The sequence below is a fragment of the Cavia porcellus genome, unplaced genomic scaffold (assembly GCF_034190915.1).
Source record: "Cavia porcellus strain 051 isolate PalLab524CR breed Dunkin Hartley unplaced genomic scaffold, mCavPor4.1 scaffold_3, whole genome shotgun sequence".
NCBI lineage: Eukaryota > Metazoa > Chordata > Mammalia > Rodentia > Caviidae > Cavia > Cavia porcellus.
The window spans coordinates 100672254-100691810 of NW_026947486.1; the positions used below are offsets into that span (position 1 = coordinate 100672254).

At 40.8% G+C, this 19557-nt stretch overlaps 1 pseudogene; it reads left to right on the forward strand.

The window, feature by feature from the left end:
* Positions 1 to 515: 515 nt before the first annotated feature.
* LOC100724817 (tripartite motif-containing protein 44-like) lies at positions 516 to 15770 on the forward strand (annotated as a pseudogene).
* Positions 15771 to 19557: the final 3787 nt, after the last annotated feature.

Sequence of the window (19557 nt, forward strand, 5' to 3'; positions counted from 1 at the left end):
AATGTTTCAAATGCATCCCTCTTCCTGGAAATAGGAGATCTCAAGGTTCCTGACACAAGAATGCTCTGTGTACTGGAAACCTTTCAGCTCAAATTACTCTGAGCACTAAATGCCAACAGCAAGAAACCATTGATTGCTTTCCTAAATCCCCAAAGGAACTTCAGGCCCCCTCTGCCACTTTTTGAATAAAAAAAGTGCTGGAAGAAAATCAGATGAAGAGGAGGAACCCACTGACTGCAAAGTAAAATTCTCCGTGGATGCTTTAACCATAAGTATGAATTTTTATTTTCCTTTTCAGATTGTTAGAGTTTACCACATGAATTTCTGTGCATTATACCACACTGAACAGAAGTGAACTTACACGAGTAAACAAGCAGTGCAAACTTCGATGGTGCTGCCAAGTAACAGGCCCTCTCTAGAACTCACAGTGCACAAATGTCAGCCAGTCCTGAGGGCTGCTGGGTGCTGATCGTGTTAGGGTCCATGAGAAGAGTTCAAGCTGGGCCACACAGGACATGTCTCAGGAGATGAACCCTAAGATCCAGGGTCTTCTGCCTTCACAGCAGGATTTGCATGCTGGCTTCCCAGGAGATGTCCAGGTAAACAATGAGAAATCCTTTTAACCTACAAAAGCAAATACATATGGAAATTACATTACAATCAAGTGTGATGTGGGACACCAGCATAGGGCTATAGTGGGAAGGGGAGCAGCTCCACCAAGCAGAACAACATTCCTTCTCATTTGTGAGATTCAGAAACTGAGACACTAGAGCCTATAACACTTTCTGTGTGCTACACTCATCCCAAAAATGACAGCATATGATTCTCACAGCATCTAAAATATAATCTAGGATAGGGGCAGAGATTTAGCTCAGTGGCGTAAGCACTTGCCTGGTAAGCATGAGGTCATGAATGCGATCCCCAGTACCAAAAAAATAAAAAAGCACCTGTAATCCCACAGTGGCATTTAGGAAATGGAAGCATGAGACACAGAATAGCCATAAGATACTAAGACACATATTGAAGATTGTATTAGTTTCAAAGCAGAGAATTGGCCACAATGCATGGAAGGGTGAAGACTTGAAGGGTTACTGGCACATGGAGCATGTGACAGGTAGCCTTTGTCTCTGAGACTCCTGCCATATATAGTACTCCACACCAGGCTGAAGATAGCATTTTCCACCAACACTTGGCCAATGGTTTCAAACTTTTCTTACTCCATAGATAGGACTGATCCTACTCACCTTCATTTCCTGCTTACAGTACAAAAACCTGACCAGCAATTCTTGGATCCACACATTTCTGGAGTTTATATGGACAGTCCATTTCAGGTCTTCTGCCTTTCATCAGCTATTGTGAGAATTTGCAGATATTAGGAAGGAATTACCACATCGATCATACATTGTTAAGACTAGGTTGTACAATCAGGCATGCAAACACAATCAAGTAAAATGCACAATACAAAGGTAAAGAAAATCTAAATACAGGAAACAGATCTTCTGATCTGTAATTTCCTTGATTAAAAGCTAGAGAAAACTGATACCCAACAATATAACAAATTTTTAGTCAACTTTAGAATGGATATAGAGGCATACATAGACGAATATAAGAGGGCAGAACCTGCCCATCTCTTGTTTCTATATGCTGCTATTCTGACATTATGGTATAATTAGCTAAGGTAGCCAAAGTTTGCCAACAGTCCATGTCACATTGTGGGACAAAAAGCCTCTTCCTTCAAATTTCTGTCCTGATCTGCCTGGTCCTGGACCTTGCCTTTTTATCTTGTTTAAACAGAGAATTTACAAGAGGGAACTTTTTAAAGATATGACCCACAAAGTACACCACTGAGGCCAACATACCTACAGACCTTCCTCAACTGGATTCAGGAAGCCTGCTGGACTCATCTCTTAATATCACAACTGCTAGGAAAACAGAACACCCAGAGCAACCTAGGGTTACCTGGCGTAAACACCCTGATCAAAATCACAGCACAGTGCACCAATCACCGGTCAATATCTAGTAAACTTCCACTGAGGTGGTCACCTGAGCAGGTCCACCAAGTTCTCACATATCTGGCCGCTAGGCCTCTGTGTGGTCCTGGGCTGACACCAGTTCAGCCTTAGGCACCTGCGGTCACCTCACTGTAAGTTCAAAAACAAACACATGATCACAGATAGAGCAGTGAGACTAAACGTTTATATAAACAAAATGATCCGAAAGTCTCTTCATGATGCTACGTAAGTTACAATCATGTGCCCAACTTGAAAACTCACACTATAAACCACTGAGTAAGAATCAAAACGAACTCAATCTTACAAGGGCCCCACAGAAGCAGCCGCCATGTTGCCATGAACTACAGGGGCAGGAGCTACTGAAGTCCAGCTGCTCAATTCACAGTTTAACTGTCCCGGACACCCAGAAGAGACTCTTTGACAGTAGGGCTATGACCCCACCCTCAAATGCTCTCATTGTGTGCACATGATAGGCACATAAACGGTCCACTCACTCTGGGCCTGTAACTAGAAAATGTGCCCATATCTCAGCGTCAACAAATTAAATCCATTTAATTCTGTCCTTCACACAATTCTCCATTTTGCCTATTACACAGATGAACAACTGAGGCATTTCGTTGTGCCATCAATGCTGCTGTCACACAGAGTTCTGATTGGGAAAATCTGGTTCATACATTTTTCTCAAACCCATCTAAATTATAATCTCTCCCAGGAAGACTTCCGTGATTAGCCTACAGTCCCTGCTGGGAGAAGGAACTTTGTTTTTGCTTTTATGTGACACATGGAGAGAAATTAGAGCTGAGATGCAGGAGAATGATGTGACCTCTAGCAACAGGTAGTATTGGGCTAGGAATGATGTGACACATTCCAAGGTAAGCACAACAAAAATTGAGTTGAAAAACTACTTGGGGTTCATCATTGTGGCAAGGTCAGAGCATTTCCACAAGTTGGTTCACACATGTCCCCCTGCTCACACTAAATTATAAAAACTCACTTTACCTGGGGGGAAAATGGCCTCATTTTTTTGGCTATCAGAAATTTAACTTACTGGAAGTTCAAATGGAATACAATGAGTTCCTATCTTTAGGATTGTTAAACACTAGATACAGACAGCTGGCTTATTGTGCAGTGATAGGAACACATCTGGGATTATACACCTGTTTGTCCCTGCAGTATTACTGGTCTAAATCTTAGTTTACACCCCACAAGAGGCTGAAGGGAAGTGCACAGGAAGGTGTGGTGCAAAGGGTACCAAACCACATTTAGATAAGAGAAATTACTTGTCGAGCTCTACTGCACAAAAATGGTGCTATGGGGTGATGACTGTTGCAACAAGCTTGAGGTCATTAGTCCACAATACTTATATATATTAAAATATCACAGATATTATCACAGCCTACACTTACAAACATGCAGAAGAGTAAAGCACTTGGCACAGGATTTGTCCAGCCATCACTGAAGAAATAAAACTGAGGAACAAGCACTGTGGGCAGGAAACAGAAGGAAAGTTATTGCATTTGATACGCATGTAGTGCTTTGGAACTTGGGACACAGGCCATACCTGTTGCTAAGTGTTGTTTTTGCCTGATGTCTACAGAGAGATGCATGCTTGGACCTTTCTTCATGCCAAGTCATCACTTACTGTCCTAACACTCAGTTCACGTAGGTCTCTATAATTTGGTCATGAGTTGAACTTGTCCCATTTGTACTTTATCTCCTATCCAGGCCTCATCTGGGGAAAATCACCACCTCTGTCTCTCTTATGCCATATGGATGGGGTTCAATTGTATATAGGTTGAGGTACACTGCTTGCATTAATATTGTAGCTTTGATCCCCATCAGCTACTTATCTTTCAGAACTTTTGCTTGTTTTTCACTTGAAGGTATTGAAGGTGTTCAGTCTACTCTAACAAAATACCTAGCTTTAGGTAGTTCATACATAACAGTAATTCGTTATCCACAGTTCTGGAAGCATACAAGGCCAAAATAAATGCACCAAGGCATCTGGTGTCTAATGAGGGCCTGTTTTTCACACGTGATTATGCTATGTGTCATCAGATGTTATAAAGTAAAAACAACTTCCCTCGACCCTTTCTGCCCTGATTTTGGATCTTAAATGTCCACCAAGAACATGTGTTAAACAGCATTGTCACTACTGCATGGGGCTATTGAGATGGGGTGGAAAATATAGCAGTGGCAGTTGGTGGAAGGAGCTGGTCATTGGAAGTGTATCTTGACACACAAATATTGGCAGTCACTCCCTCTCCTCCTTCCCCTTCCTGTCCTCTCTTCTCCACCACCTATAGGAAAAAAAAAAAAAAAAAACCAGTATGAGAAACAGGTAATGGCGGCAACCTTCCCAGGCAGGGACTAGAGAAACAAGAGCCTCTACACAGCTGGCTGGTCTGGTGCCTGGACCCAAACAAAGCTGCAGGACCAAGAAAATGTTGTCCACCTATGCCTGCTGAGATAACCAAATTTTTTTCATGTGATAGATGTGATAGAATCTTCCATTTTCCTAAAGACAACAACAGAAAGTACTAGAAGAGAGGACAAAACTCCCCTTTCCCTGAAGGGACTTCCCTATGACAAAGAAAAAAATATTGAGTTACAAATTGTAGTCATTTGGTAAATATAGTGTTGGTTCCCTACTACGATTGGTGTTAATTATGTTGCTTAAAGCATTTGTTGCACACTGCAAATTCTGCACTGTATGTACAGGGTTAACTGCCTCCTCTGTTCTTTCTTTCTTTAACATAATAACACTGACTCAAGACTACTTAAATTTCCTTCGATAGTCAGGCAACTTTAAAATGTAACAATCTGGGAAGAAAAAGAAAAAAAAGAGATATTTTCAAGTTCAAACATGCATAGCAAAGTTTGATAAACAAGGTTTATACTAAGGCAGAGAGGAAAAAGCATTAAGAAGTTTACAAGTGTAAGAGATACACTTGGAGATTTTGTATGCTATACATTTCCTCCAACTAAATTGATTAAAAAGGGATACGGAAGCAGTCTCTGAAAATATGTATATAAGTCTGGTGGAGCTCAGCTGTTTCCTTCTAAAAATCCTCTTTCTAGGCAGAAAACACCATGTGCCTCAAGAAAAAGTGCTTAAGACATTGATTAGAGCCCCTACTGGCTAGACACATGAAGAGAAACATCAAAGACCACTCGTTATTAAAAAGTAGGTTTAAAAAATTTAAAAGACACTGGTCATGGCACTATGAAGAACAGTTGACCCATCCCCCCCAGATGTTGAGAACTCTGTATGAAACAAATTTGCCCTCTTTCATGTGGTGTACACAACCACAAAGTTGTGTCACAGGTGGCAGAGAGGTCCACCATGAGTTTATCTTCCAAAGTGCCAATTTGACTGTTGGGAAGGGACCTATCCCCAAAAATGCAGGCCCAGATTACCTCTGGGTCACAAGGACACATGACTTTAACCTTAGCTCCACCAAAGCATGATGTCAACCCTTTCCAAGCCACAAGCAGAAGTCAGGAAATTGTATTCAGATACAAAAGCCAGTGCTAGATGAGCTACATGAGATGACACCTAAGTCTCACGATGAGGGCCAATGGTAACCCACCTGAGCAGGCTATAGACCAAGGAACTATGATACTAGAATTGAAGCCAGGGTCCACACAAACTCCAGTACAAGAATTCCTCCTCCCTAAGAAGTTACTCAAGGCATCCAAAGACATTTAAAACTGCTCTTAGAACATAACATCTTAGCTAGATGTCGGGCATCTTGGAATAGCCCTCTCTTGCTCGTGCACAAACCAGGGACTAATGAGGACAGACTGGTGCAGGACACACGGGCTGTACCACACTACCGCGATTATCCACCCCACAGTACCAAATCCTTATGCACTGGTGGGACGTATTCCAAAGTGCCACCTTGTCTACTTGCTTGCCCTTAAAATATGCTGCTTTCCACTCTTGGACTTGCACCTGTCAGTCAGTTCATTTTTGCATTTCAATGGAAGGACCCTATTACAAGCATAAAGGAACAGCTCCCCTGAACTAGGCTTCTCAATGATTTTAAGAACTCCCTCACCATGGTTTTACATTGTTTTGATATACTTAATGCTACAGTATACGAAGTTGTACTCAAGGATTTCAAAGAAAGAAACAATATGATAACTACTTTTAGGTTAGGATTATCTGGTGGTGAAACACTATTCTGCTTAAATGGTTATGTTTTGATCTGCGCTGTTTCGTTGTTATGCCCTCTTTTATCTCAATCTCCACTCCATTATTTACTTTTTTATCTTTATCCTTTTAATTAAAGGAAAAAAATAGCAGGATATATTATAGTAACCCATTTTGACTTTTCATTACCTTGATTTAAAGCCCTGTATTACTCTCACCATCTGGTTTTTAACTGATGTTCCCCTATTCTGTTTTGCTGGATAGTATCAGGTTCGAAAGTTTAGGCATCAGCTGTGAAGATAATGAGATTCATTATGACGCCCATTCTTGTTGACTTTTAGCTACTTTTGAAGACCTACAATGTCTCCAATGTTTTGGTTTTGTCGGTTTTATTCTTTACTGTTGTGTTCAATTGTATTATAACTAATGATATAGGCAATTCTATTAGAGATAGCGGGAGACATTATTGTAACCATTGTTGATCACCTGTATTATGTTTTTACATTATCTATTATGTCCACCCTTTTGACTTGACCGATTCTGTTCTGTTATGTCACATTTGGTTTTACTCTCTTCCAAAAAAGTAATAAGTACCGTGGGAGCAATGAAACCCAAAATGTGTAATAGTCATGGTACAAAAGAGAGGAAAAGAAAGTGCTCTAAACTATATAACTGCATGTATATTTAAGTGTATAAGATAGAAAATGATATCACAGAGTTTTATTGGATCAATGAACAGAACTGTTTGCAGTATCATTGATGGAATGTCCACTTTACAAGCTTTAATTTTGTGACTTGAACAATTATTTCTAAGATGACAATATGTAATCCATTAACTAGTGATTTCCTACTGTTCATTTTTTTTCTGTAAATCTGTATAACTTGTACCCTTTCCCTGCTTTTTTTTTTCTTTTCTCCTTAAATAAAATTTAAAAAAAAAAAAAAAAAAAAAAAAAAAAAGAACTCCCTCACCATTTTGGGTAGGCGCTGGCTAAGCATCTGGAAGCCTTCCTCATGCCAGGAGATAATTGTACCTTCTTTTAATAGTAAATGGTGTCTTTTTAACAGCTCCAACTTTCCAGGAATTCTGTCAAGGAATTCAAGAACCACTTCATCTATACTGGAAGGCTGGATAAAAGGTATATAATAAAAAGGCACAAATCTGCCAACATAATGTAAAATATTTGGACAAAAGGAAAACACAAATTGGGCTTGAATCAAAGCAAGTTGATTATGCCCTCCCAATTTTAACCACCAAGTTTCAAGTAAGACTATTTATAAGCAGCAAAATTCTGTTGTATTTGTACATCACACTTCTCACTTATGGCTAAGACCCCCTATGAAGCCACTTTTCAGGGGAGAAAAAGGAATTCCTTTTTTGGGAAGCACACAAGAAGAAGTCATTCAAAGACATCAAAGACACCCTAAATCACGTACCTTCCTTAAGACTGCCAGTTATAATTGAGCCTTTTGCCCTGCATGTCCACGAACACAAAGGAAATGGCCACAGGTGACCTAACTCATGTTATGGGATTCTGTAATTCCCAGTAGCATACTTGTCAAAATAGTTACTTCGTTGCCTTAGGATGGCCTCTATGGTTTAGGACACTTGCTGTCACTGCCCTCCTGATACAGGAGGCTGACAAGCTGACTTTGAAATAGAAAGTAAGCATTCAGGTGCCACAGTTATACCTTAATGGACAAGACATCCCTGCTGGTCAAACCCTATCATGGATCCATATCAAGGGCTTTATGCAAAAAACACAGCATAACTCTACAGACAGTGAACATGTCAATTCAGCCAACTTGTTTACAATTGAAGCCGTATTCTCCCTACATGATTATGTGGAAACAGTGGATGAATTGTCCTTAATCCTGGGAAATCTCACTGCCTACCTTCCCAGGATCCGGATGTTAAATGCTATATAGATAGAAGTAGTTTTGTGCTTGAAGGAATCTGACGAGCAGGATATGCAATGGTGACACTATACTCTGTGGAAGAAGCCCATCCTCTGCCTACCAGAACTTCAGGCTACAAGATAGAATTAGTAGACTTGACAAGGATGCTTTTGTGGATGCAGGACAAAAATGTTAAATTAACATCTATATTGACTCCAATTTTGCATTTGCTACATTACATTTACATGGATCTGTATAGATAGATGGCTACTGAGAGCTTCAGGGAAAGAGATAATGTCCAAAAAATAAATTTTACAGCTCCTAGATGTTCTATTGTCCCCAGTGGAAGTGTCCATTATTCAAATTATACTGACGTATGTTGTTTTGCACTGCATGTCCATGAACAGAAAGGTAACTAAGATGGATATAATGGACAACCAAAGTTAAAGGAGGAAAAGCTTATTTTAGTAGACAGTTTCTAGAGGTTCCAGCCCACATTTGGCTGTTTTCAAAGCACAGCTGCATGGGAGAGGAGAAACAGTGCATGGTAGGGTAGGCAGCAGGCAGCCAGCTTGCCTTCCATTTCCCCTTCGGACCCCATCTAGCCACCATCCTACTGTTCAATGCCACACACAACCAGCAATGCCCTTCTTATTATCCTTGACAAGAACCATGCTAAAACAATCAGTGGACTAATTTATTTATCACACATCCTTATTCCATATTCATAAAACCTAAATCCATATTCATACACCCTAAATCCAGTTACCTCCGAAAAAACCTTACCTATGAGTTCATAAGTCATTATGAGGACATCAGGAGCAAGCCATAACACCTGGGGAATGTGACCTCAAGCTTCAGTGAACACTGATTTTCCATGTTCAGGATTAATTGAGATTCTGCTCTCCAGAATAGGTGAAGCTAGTGAGCCTGAAGTTGCTGGTGATAGTTTCAGTACTGTGTACCAGGACTGTGACCGCCATAAATTCTGCTGTGCCTAAAATGCTCAAAAGAGCCCTCTTGAGGCTGTTGTACCACTGTAGGATCCAGAAAGAAATCGTAATTCTTCCAAATTCATAGAGGTACCACAAGCAGAGTAAGGACTCGAAACATACATACTAACACCAGAGCTGTGATAGTTCATTGTGGTATCAATTTGAAGTATTAAGAATAACATAGTTGACTAGTGGAGCACTACTCAGGAGTTTAGATTTGGTGTTTTTTTTTTTTTTAAATGACTGACATGCAAGCTGTGAACTGAAATGGGAAGACCCATCCCATTGATGGGTGGCACCAATCATAACACTTCTAGACTGGATAGAATAAAGGGGAAAGAAAAATAATATTTTCATTTTTGCTTCTTGAATAGAACTCTGCTCTTTATCATTGTGTTTAGACATTCAATATAAGGCTTCAGACATTCAGTACAGACACTTCAGGCTTGTAGTACAAATTCTTCAACTTTCTGACAGGACTTAGCAATGAGCTCCAGACTGACTTAGTTGAAATTCTCCAGGCTGACATTTAGTACACCACACCAGCTATCACATACAGCACAGCCCTTTAAATTCTGGAGGAACAAACAGCATCACCCACAACAACCAGCGACTTAAAGAAGAAAGATTTATTCTGACCGTTCTTCACAGGTCATGTATGTCAAGCTCCAAAGCAGAATGGCTTAGCACAGGGGCACAATGGAGCTCTATAGATAGAGATTTCTCGGGTCACAGTGGCAGAGAAGGAGAGTCAAGGGAGGATTCTGGAAGCCACCCATAAAACTTCCCAGTCTCTGCCACAGTAGCTCAACTATTCTCACCAGGCCCCACCTCTTAACCCTATCTCAGATATAATGCAACTAGTATCCAATCATCTTCTAAAACTGTTGCCAATAAGCCCATGAGACTTTTGGGGAAACACTGAGACAAAATGCATAACAACTTACAATGCTATTTATGGAACTCAGCTCCCAGGTCAACCTGAGAGCAACAGCACACCATGCACCTACAGAGAAATCTGAACTCAGGAAAAAAGTTAGATGCAACTGACTAAATTTCTTTATTGATGTTCTATCCAAAGACTGCAGTGAACTTCAGGTTGACTTAGTCAAAGATTCCTGGCTAAGATCTGTCCATTTAAGATGTAGGCATTCTGTAAGATTATGGTAGGTCCTTGAGAAGGTTTTGAAATCTATTTCAGTTAAAGAAATTGAACAAAAAGTGCAGAAAAATCTTTCCTTCTACTCTCAATGGGAAGATGGAATCCTAAATTCCTTGCCAGTTACCACACAATACAGCCTAACAACTTTAACAGTCACAAGCTTTTGATTCTTATTCACTTTTTTCACCCTCTAGGGCCCTCCTTCAAAGCCTCCTTATACATTCAATTCAACATTACTTATGGTAAAATAAAATATTTCCCATGGGAAGAACTGTTCAAATGAGAAGTGAAGCAAGTGGGATCAACTGGTGTGGAGTCCAAAGGCCAGATCACCATTATACAGTTCTGTATTGTTTTCTAAAGGACAATCATGAGCAATTCAAATGCATTCAACAATTGAAATCTGAAGCGTTCCTAAGTGCTAATTAAGCACAAGACACTAGTGGTTGTTACTTCAGGATATTTTATACTAGAGGTTCTAGGATGAGTGTGAACACACTATCAAAAATATGGATGTGAAGTTACATGTGTATCATATTTTTCTGTGAAAATATGTCACAGCTTTAGGTAAATTCTTAATAATCAAAGTCTGTGAGAATGCCTTCTTGTCCAGATGACTTTCTCAGACTTGTCTTCCTCTGCTTTAGGGGGTTTCCTGAATGATTTGAGAAACAAACTGGAGTAGAAAACTTTGTGCTACAATTATATGGTAAACACTGGAGGTGCAGTCAAGGTTGAACAGGGTGGTGAGACCCAGGCCTTCCAGTGCAAAGAAGATTCCATGTTGAACAAGGCTAACACTGACTGTGAGGTCTCCTGTCAGTATTTCAGGAAGTTCCAGTTCACCTTAGTAGCCAGTCATCAGAAAGACTTCAGCAGACTTGGTAGAGTCACTGCCAGTGGCTGAAACTAAAGTTGCTTTCTAAGGAGCGAGGCCTGGAGCTGCTCTTGCTGGAACAGTTCCTTACTATTCTGCCCACAGATATATATATATATGGACTAAGAGTAGAGAAAGGCTTTTTGCTCTGACAGAAGACTTAAACAGGGCTCCTGCACTATTAACGCATTTTGTGAAGAAAGCGAATGGGAGCTTTAATCTGAAACCAATATTGGCAGTGAGACAGCTATTCTAGACAAGCTGTTTTCTCTCTGGTTCATTGTAAAGAACTAGATTTCACTGCAATGTTTTTCTGTACTTCTCATATTATAATATGTATCTTGGTCACAGGTTCTCAAAACTCTCCGAACCAACAGGCGCACATATACCAACTGTCCACTTTCTAATTGTTAAAGGAAATTCATAGCCATGAAGAGTCTATCTACATGAACCAACATCATAAATATTTTGAAGATTTAACTAAGTCCTTTATGGCCTAAATGACCCCTGTGAGCCTCTAATGTTGAACTATTTAAACATTAGCTGAAAAGAAAAGAAATGAATGACAATCAAGGACAGCAACGGTGGCCCAAAACCTTACAATATTCACTCTCTGAACTTTTCCAAGAAATGTGTGCAACATTTTCAACCACTAGACACTGGGAGAGATGTAAGTGAAAAGAAATACTCCAGATTTCATCGTCAACTTTGAAAATCACCACATAGCTGTTTAGATTTCCACCACCACAAGTATCATGAAGTCATCAGATGCCTGCATCTCTGTTTAGAAACCCTCACTGTGAAAGTGATGAAGACAAATTTGTTGGTGTGAACCATTCTCACACTAGCCACTAGCTGGACACAGCTACAGAGCAGATGAAATGTGACTCCAGGGGCAGAGGGACTACTTAATTTTAAATGGATGTTTAAATCCTACTTAAGTTTATGTAATTATTTTCGTATCACTTTAACTAAACTGCATGACATGGCCACAGAAGACTAGAGTTAACTACATGACACATCATAGTTTATAGAGAAAACCTGAAAAACAATGGGAGTCCATTTCTGCTCCTATGTTTTGGCAACAAAACTATTTCAGTAAGTTCAATAATCTCAGGGATTGTTGTTATTTGTCCAGATTTTCCGATGCTTTTATCTCTTCTTAGTTGCTGTAAACAACAAAAGGTATCCTGAGAAATACGGGGCGGCAAGACTTTGCATGTCCCTCCTTTACAACTACTTTCGGGGGTCAGAAATATAGCGCAGTGGCAAAACTGCTTGCCTGGAAAACATGAGGTCATCAGTTCCATCCTTGGTACCAAAAAAATTTTTTTTAAATAACTAAAACAATTTTCCCAAGAAATAGTCATGGTCAAAGTATTCCTGTAACTTATCTTCAAGTAGCAAGAGACTATACAGAGGGAGAGAAGTGCATAGTTTAGAGAGGCTCCCCAGATTCTTTTGTAGTCATGACATCATATTGACTTACTCAATTATAAAGACTTTTTGTCTTCACTCTTATCTCCAGGGCAATGTAGATTCTGAAAGAACACACAACCAAGCCTATGAAAGGACCTCTAATAACTGAAGTAATTCCCTACATCCCTCAGTATTTCCTAGCTGGATATTGTTTCTCCTGGGGAGAACCTGACCCCTGCTCATTCACTCACTAAAACATGTTGACAGTCAGGCAAAAATCCAAGACATATACAACCCTCTCCTGGGAACTGCCACCAAATACACTATGTTCATACACACAGGGGAGCATACATGGGAAATGGCAGTAACTCCATGGCTACTGAGTAACTCATTCCTTAACACTAGAGATGACAAGGCAGTAAAGAAATGTCTCATGGCTATGGGACATGAGGACAAAGGAGTGTTCAAGTTCCCTGTGCTGCAGAACTTCGGAGGAAGAAATTAGACACCGGACCTTGGGCCCTTCTACACTAAATGGTTTAAAAAGACTGACACTTGCCACCCAGATCTCCATGACATGACTATCTCCACCTACTTAGTTGACACTGTTACAGGCAGGATTGGATCTCTCAGCCTTTTTCTCTTTTACAGTGGAAAAAGGATTTATGCATTACAAAAGGAAAGTTTCTTTAAGGAGGAAAAGCGTATTTTAAATTTTTGGGCATCAGGACTCCTGCCCCTATCACACAAAATTGCTAATTAACAAAATCTTTGAATTTTCCTCAGCCGTATAAAGCATATATAGTATTAATTAGAAATATTATATCAGAAAATAATTGGTGTTTTTAAAAATAGATGACAAAATTATTTAATATGGAATCACTTGTTTGTTTTTATTCTCAGAAAGAATATTAGTGTGGAGTAAAAATAGGCCTAAGAATCAAGGGAATGAGACTTCACTGTGACTGGATGAGGAAATAATTGAAGAATGCTTGCCTCTACTCTTCCTATCATATCCTCTCAACCAGTGTTCTGCCAAACGGAGCAGGCCTCTCCAACCCTGCCATCTTTACAGGGATCGGGAGATTCCTGAGTATGCATAAAATTTGCCAAGATGTACTAGATTCTTCCCGAAGTGTTCCAGTGAACCCCTTACGATGCAGAGAAGCAAGATTATGTATTATATTTCTTTCTTTGAGAAGGATAGAACTTTATCTCTTGTGTGAGATTCCCAAACGCAGCCAACAAACCTGACCGTGATCCCTCAGATTTTACAACTCATACTTGTAATGCAATGATGCCTCTGGAAGAGCCACATCATCACTGATTATTCTTTGATTGTTTTTATTCTTATATGCATGTAGGAGTGTCTCCAAAACTTTTGTTGAAAAAACACAAATGTTTTTATAAAATTCGACACAAGAAGATCAAATACACTTATCAGACAATACAATGACACTTCTCAAGATAAGTCTATATATGGTTGGCTAAAGACAATCACTGCAAAAGCGAACAGAATACAAAACAGAAAAGTCAAGATGTCACAGAAAATAAGATGTTATTTCTTTTTAAATTTAAAATGTATTAGGACAAAGACATACACAGCAAAATGGCTGTTCAACAGAAAGGTTGTGAAGGACTGTAACAAGGAAATTCTGACCAGGGAACTGCTTTGGAGAGCTCACAGAGTGAGCCAGGAAGGTGTGAGTGAAGAGGAAGCTGGAGCAGGCCCGTATTACCCAGATGCTGCTGCTTTCCATGCACAAGACTCAAGCACACTTGCAGAGGCCATTCACATGACTGTGTGTGCAATTACTATATTCCTTATGAAAATCCAGGGCAGACAGCGTAAAAACTAGTGGAGCAGGAAGCAGACATTGCACAGAACAGGCCTAGCAGTGCGAGGGCCCCCACTCCAGGCCAGCCAGGTTCACTGTGGCGCAAGACTCAGCATTTTCTGAGACTCAGCATGGCCTAGCCCAGGGGTGACTACCACAGCAAGGGCCCAGGGGCCAGGAACGAGTGCACTGAGGGAAGGCCAGGAGGTAGGAGGCTTTGAGGTCTCAGAGTCCCAGCCTCCAGCTTGCTGGTAGAGTGGGCTTGACCTTCGAGGACCTGTCTTAAGATGGCACCTATGATGAATGAGAGCCCCAAGGGCTCCTATTGCTGAGCAAGTGTGCCGGGAATGCAGCTTCTGCTACAGCCACCACCATACTGAGGTGCACAGGCACAAAGTTCCTCAGTTACCACCTGGGCCAGCACGTCCACAGCACCCAAGCCTGGACTTCGTGGCTCCCAGGGGTTGGGCTAGGGGAGTACCAACTTTGGGTCAAAGGGGCTAAGGCAGAGCCAGAGAAGGAAGCAGAGAGCAAGGCCAGGGAGAAGAGCGAGGCTAAGGAACACAGAGAGTTGAAAGAGGAGAGCCAGACAGAGGAGGAGAATAAGTAGGAAAGCCATAAAGAGAACAAAGAAGATAGTAAGGATGACATGGAAGATGAGGCAGAAAGTAAGGCTGAGGACAACCAAGAAGGAGAATCTGACGCATGAGGAGAAACTGAGGCAGAGAGCAAATTTCACCCAGAAATAGAAATAGAAATAGAAATAGAAATAGAAATAGAAATAGAAATAGAAATAGAAATAGAAATAGAAATAGAAATAGAAATGGAGGCAGAGAGAGTGGTCAAGAGGAAATACCCGGACAATGGGCTCCATTTGAGCACATATTGCCAGGTAAAATTCAGCTCATCTGCGTGCTGTGTGCAGTCATTTTGGTGCACCAAGGCCAAAAGCTATCTATTCTACATGAAACCTTCTAACAACTAACAAGCAAAGACTAGGTGGACTAAAGCCTACTATGATAGAGCTGCTGGAAAGGCTAAAGCTCAAGAGCTCAGATCTTAAAGTAACTTGGAACCAGATAAAGGTATTTATACAGAAAAATTTTAAAATGATCAGAAAGTTATTACTGATGAGGAGTAAAAGTCCCTTCACCTAGTGGACACCCATGAAGCAATAGCCATGGCTAATGTGATGAAGATATTTGGGACATGCAATGGCACACAGAATGGTTGATGACTCAGATGGCCCAGGCCTAGGAACAACTTGATACCTCTAATGAATAGCTGAGCCAAAGACAGAAAGCAATGAAGAAAGACCCAGTGTTGCCAGTGAAGAACAGGCAACACAAAGGCTTGGAATTAACAGTGGAAATCCACCCTTCCCTCTGTGTGTCTGTAAAAGGGTGTAGGCCATGGCTTCTGAGTTTTTAGAAACCTGCCCAGAGAACAATGTCTTTCCTCAGATATGTCTCTAGATCCACAGCAGGCACATAGCTCTCCAACAGACAGCCAGTCACATGCTTATTGAGTGTGTGCTTCTCATTTTCTTGTTGAGCTAGGTCAAGAAGGACAGAGCATCTTTGAGCAACTGGGAGCAATTAAGAACAGTCCCTCGGGTACCTCCTCCATAGCTGTTGTGAACTTACTCAGGAAAGTCAGTGCCTGTAATATTACAGAAGTCTAAAATATCTCTTCATCAGGAACAATCTAGAAAAATGTGGAAGGGTAGTCAGAGTTTTGCCTACATGCAAAAGAAAAATCCTAACTTGCTCACACTGAAGCATGACACAAATGAGGGCAAAATTAGGGCTGAACTGACTCATGTGGACAGTCTCTGATAGCCCATTTCTACCTTTGTGAAAATGGGTGCCAGAAAGCAGGAATAGTGACTTGAATAGGAGACTGGAGAAAATATTAAAAGCTAAAATGAGAGATACTTTTAGTATTTGAAGTTATCAGGGCATCAGATTCATAATTCAGTGCCGTACAACTGAAAAAAGTGATTCACAAGGTGCAAAGGAAATAAATTCAGTGGAAGAAGAAAACAGAAATGGACGAAAGACTCTGATTAAAAGTTGGTACCATTAAAAATTAATGAAGCAGAAGTACTGCAACGGAAGCAAACTGCACCCCTCAATAATGACACCTGTAACTAGGGTGCACTCTGGAAGACAGCAGTCTAGCACACCAAGGAGACCACCGACAGACAACCAGCTAAGGAGAGCTTCAGAGGCTGAGAAACATGAATAAGACCTGAGAGGTTCACAAGAATCTGTTACAGAAACAAATACCAAGACACCATGCGATACCAAGCCCTGCTCTAGAAGTCTAAATGCTATTGGATAAAGCAAATAGAATGTAGGGTCTTGTGCAGCCAACACCAAGAAGGTTCTCCTTGCCTAGAGCAAAAGACAAAAGTATTCACCAAGGCTTCTTGAAAACCGTGAATCATAAAACTGAACCTTCTAGAAAACACAAGAACAAAAGCAGGAACTGAAATGCATTATTAGCATTTTCTCAAATTTTCCAAAGAAAATATGAAATATTGAAAAAGAAGAAAAACTACCAAATATGTTTCCTCAAAAGAATTTGACAGGGAAACCTTCATGTCCCCCTCTTTCTCAAAATGCAATTTCATCTCCCTATCATGGCCTCAGTGGCTGTGGGTGGCACAGGAGTCCTCAATCCCTCTCCGGGCCTTCTGCCTAACAGTGCAGTAAGGGATCCCCAAAACAAGGCAGTCATCAACTATGATAAACCAAAGGAACCTCGGTTGTAGTCACTAAATCACAAAGGCTTCCCACCTAGACAAGGGGAAATCACTGGTGTGACCTGCAGGCCTGTGGTCCTTAAGCACGGGGAAAAGAACAATGAGACTCTCAGCACATGGTCCTGAAAGAGGAGATTCTTGATCACATAGGTTCACCTGCAGTGATTCATCAGGATCTAACCACCTTCAGATCATCTGCTGCTTATTATAAAATCCTACAAGATTTGTTTTCCAACCACTGTCCAGAGAACAAACAGCAGAAGTGTGCTCAAAGATACACATACAGGCTTGAATAATGATCCAATGGCATGGCTCTTCACTGAAATAGGAGATCCCAAGACTTCTGGCTACATTACACTGTGTCTTGGAAACCATTCTGCTCAAACCATTGTTATCTGAGCACAGAACACTGAAATCAAGACATTCTGAATGTTTTTCCTGGATCCCAACAGGGAAAATGGCATTTAAAGCCAAAGGAACTTTAGTGCCTCTTATGCCACATTCTAATGAAAGCACTACAAGGACATATTAGGAGGAACAAGAAATACTCACCTGCTATGAACTTAAATTCTCTGACAATGCTGTAAACATAAGTGTCAATTTTTTCTTTTTCCTTTCAAATCATTATAGTTCACCATGTGAATTTCTCTGTGCTATACCACACTGAAGATAAGTGAATTTATATGAGGAAACAAGCAAGCACAAACTTGGAAGGTGGTGCCAGGTAACAGGCCCGCTTCAAACCTTACAGGGGATAATGGCTGGCCATTCCTGATGGCTGCTGGGTGGGGGCCCTGTCAGGCTCCATGGGAAGAGTCCAAGATGGGCCACACAGGACATGTCTCAGGAGATGAACACCAGGATCCTGGCTCTTCTGCCTTCACTGCAGGATTTGTGTACTGCCTTCCCAACAGATGCCCAGGTAACCACTGAAGAATCCTCTTGGCCTAGAGTAGAAAACATATGTAGGAAATGACATTATGATCAAGTGCGATGCGGGATTTGGAGTGTGGGGCTGCAGTGGAAGAGAAGGAGCTCCACCAACCACAACAACATTCTTCCTCATTTTGGGGATTCAGGAACTGAGACAGGACAGCTTGGAAAACTTTCTGTGTGCTACACACATCTCAAAGATAACAGCACACAATTCTCTCAGCATCTAAACTATAAGCAAGGATCCCACTGTGGCACTTAGGGAATGGAAGCTAAAACGTGAGAGACAGAATAGCCATAAGACACTGAGACTCGCATACTGGACACTGAATTAGTTTCAAAGTAGACAATTGGCCACAATGCATGGAAGGATGAAGGCGGGAAGGGTTACTGGTCCGGGGAGCATGTGACAGGTGGCCTTTGTCTCTTGAGATTTCAGTCAAGTAGGTGCCCTCCCTCTGTCATGCACACAGCATTCCACACCACCACTTGATCCTTGGTTCCCAACCTTTCCTATTCCATACATAGGACTGATTCTCATTACCTTTATTTCTTGCTCTCTCAAAAATTCTGAGTAGTACTTCTAGGATTGCCACAGTCTTGGATTTTATTTGGAGAGTTCACTTCAGGACATTGTTCCTCCACTGAGTGCAAAAACTCCAGATACTATCAAAACACAACGACTTTGATGTACATTGTCACTTTTTACACAATCAAGTCAAACACACAAATACACAGATAAAGCAAAATCTAAATACAGTAAACAATCTTCTGATTCATAAAACTAAGTCCGTAGTTTAGAGAACGATGATATAGGTACTTTAAGTCAACATTACCGTGAATATAGATACAGGTACAGACATACTAGGATGAATGCACAGAGGCAGGCATGGCCCATCTCTTCTTCCATTATTCTTGTATTCATACATAATGACATCCAGTTACGTAGCCAAAGAACATGCTAGAACAAGGAATGAGAAGCTTTTTCTATGGATTGCTCTGGTGACCTGCCTGGTCCTAGACCTCGACTTTTTATCTTTTTTACACATAGAAATCTCACAAATCATTTTTTAAACAAACAACTCATGCAAATAAGAGTCAAACCCCAAAGTTCAGGAAAAACAGGACAGTACATACACAATAATGGTATAAGCCCAAATTAAAACTGTGGGCTGAGGATATGCATCATTTGTACAACACATATGTAGCACCTTAAAATTGACTACAAACACCAAAATCATGAAATAAAATTAAAAGGTGATATGTGATTTGCAAGTGTAATTAACTACTAGAAAAAGTAACACTCCCAATTGGTAAATTTCTTACTTTTTGGGAGGGGGGCCTTTTTGAGACAGGATCTTGCTATGCAATTTAGGCTGGCTTTGAGCTCACTTTTCAGCCCAGAATGATCTTCGATGTGCAAAGATTCTCCTGCCTCAGCCTCCCAAGTGCTGGGATTATAGGCCTAAACGACCATGTCAGGCTAATTTGTT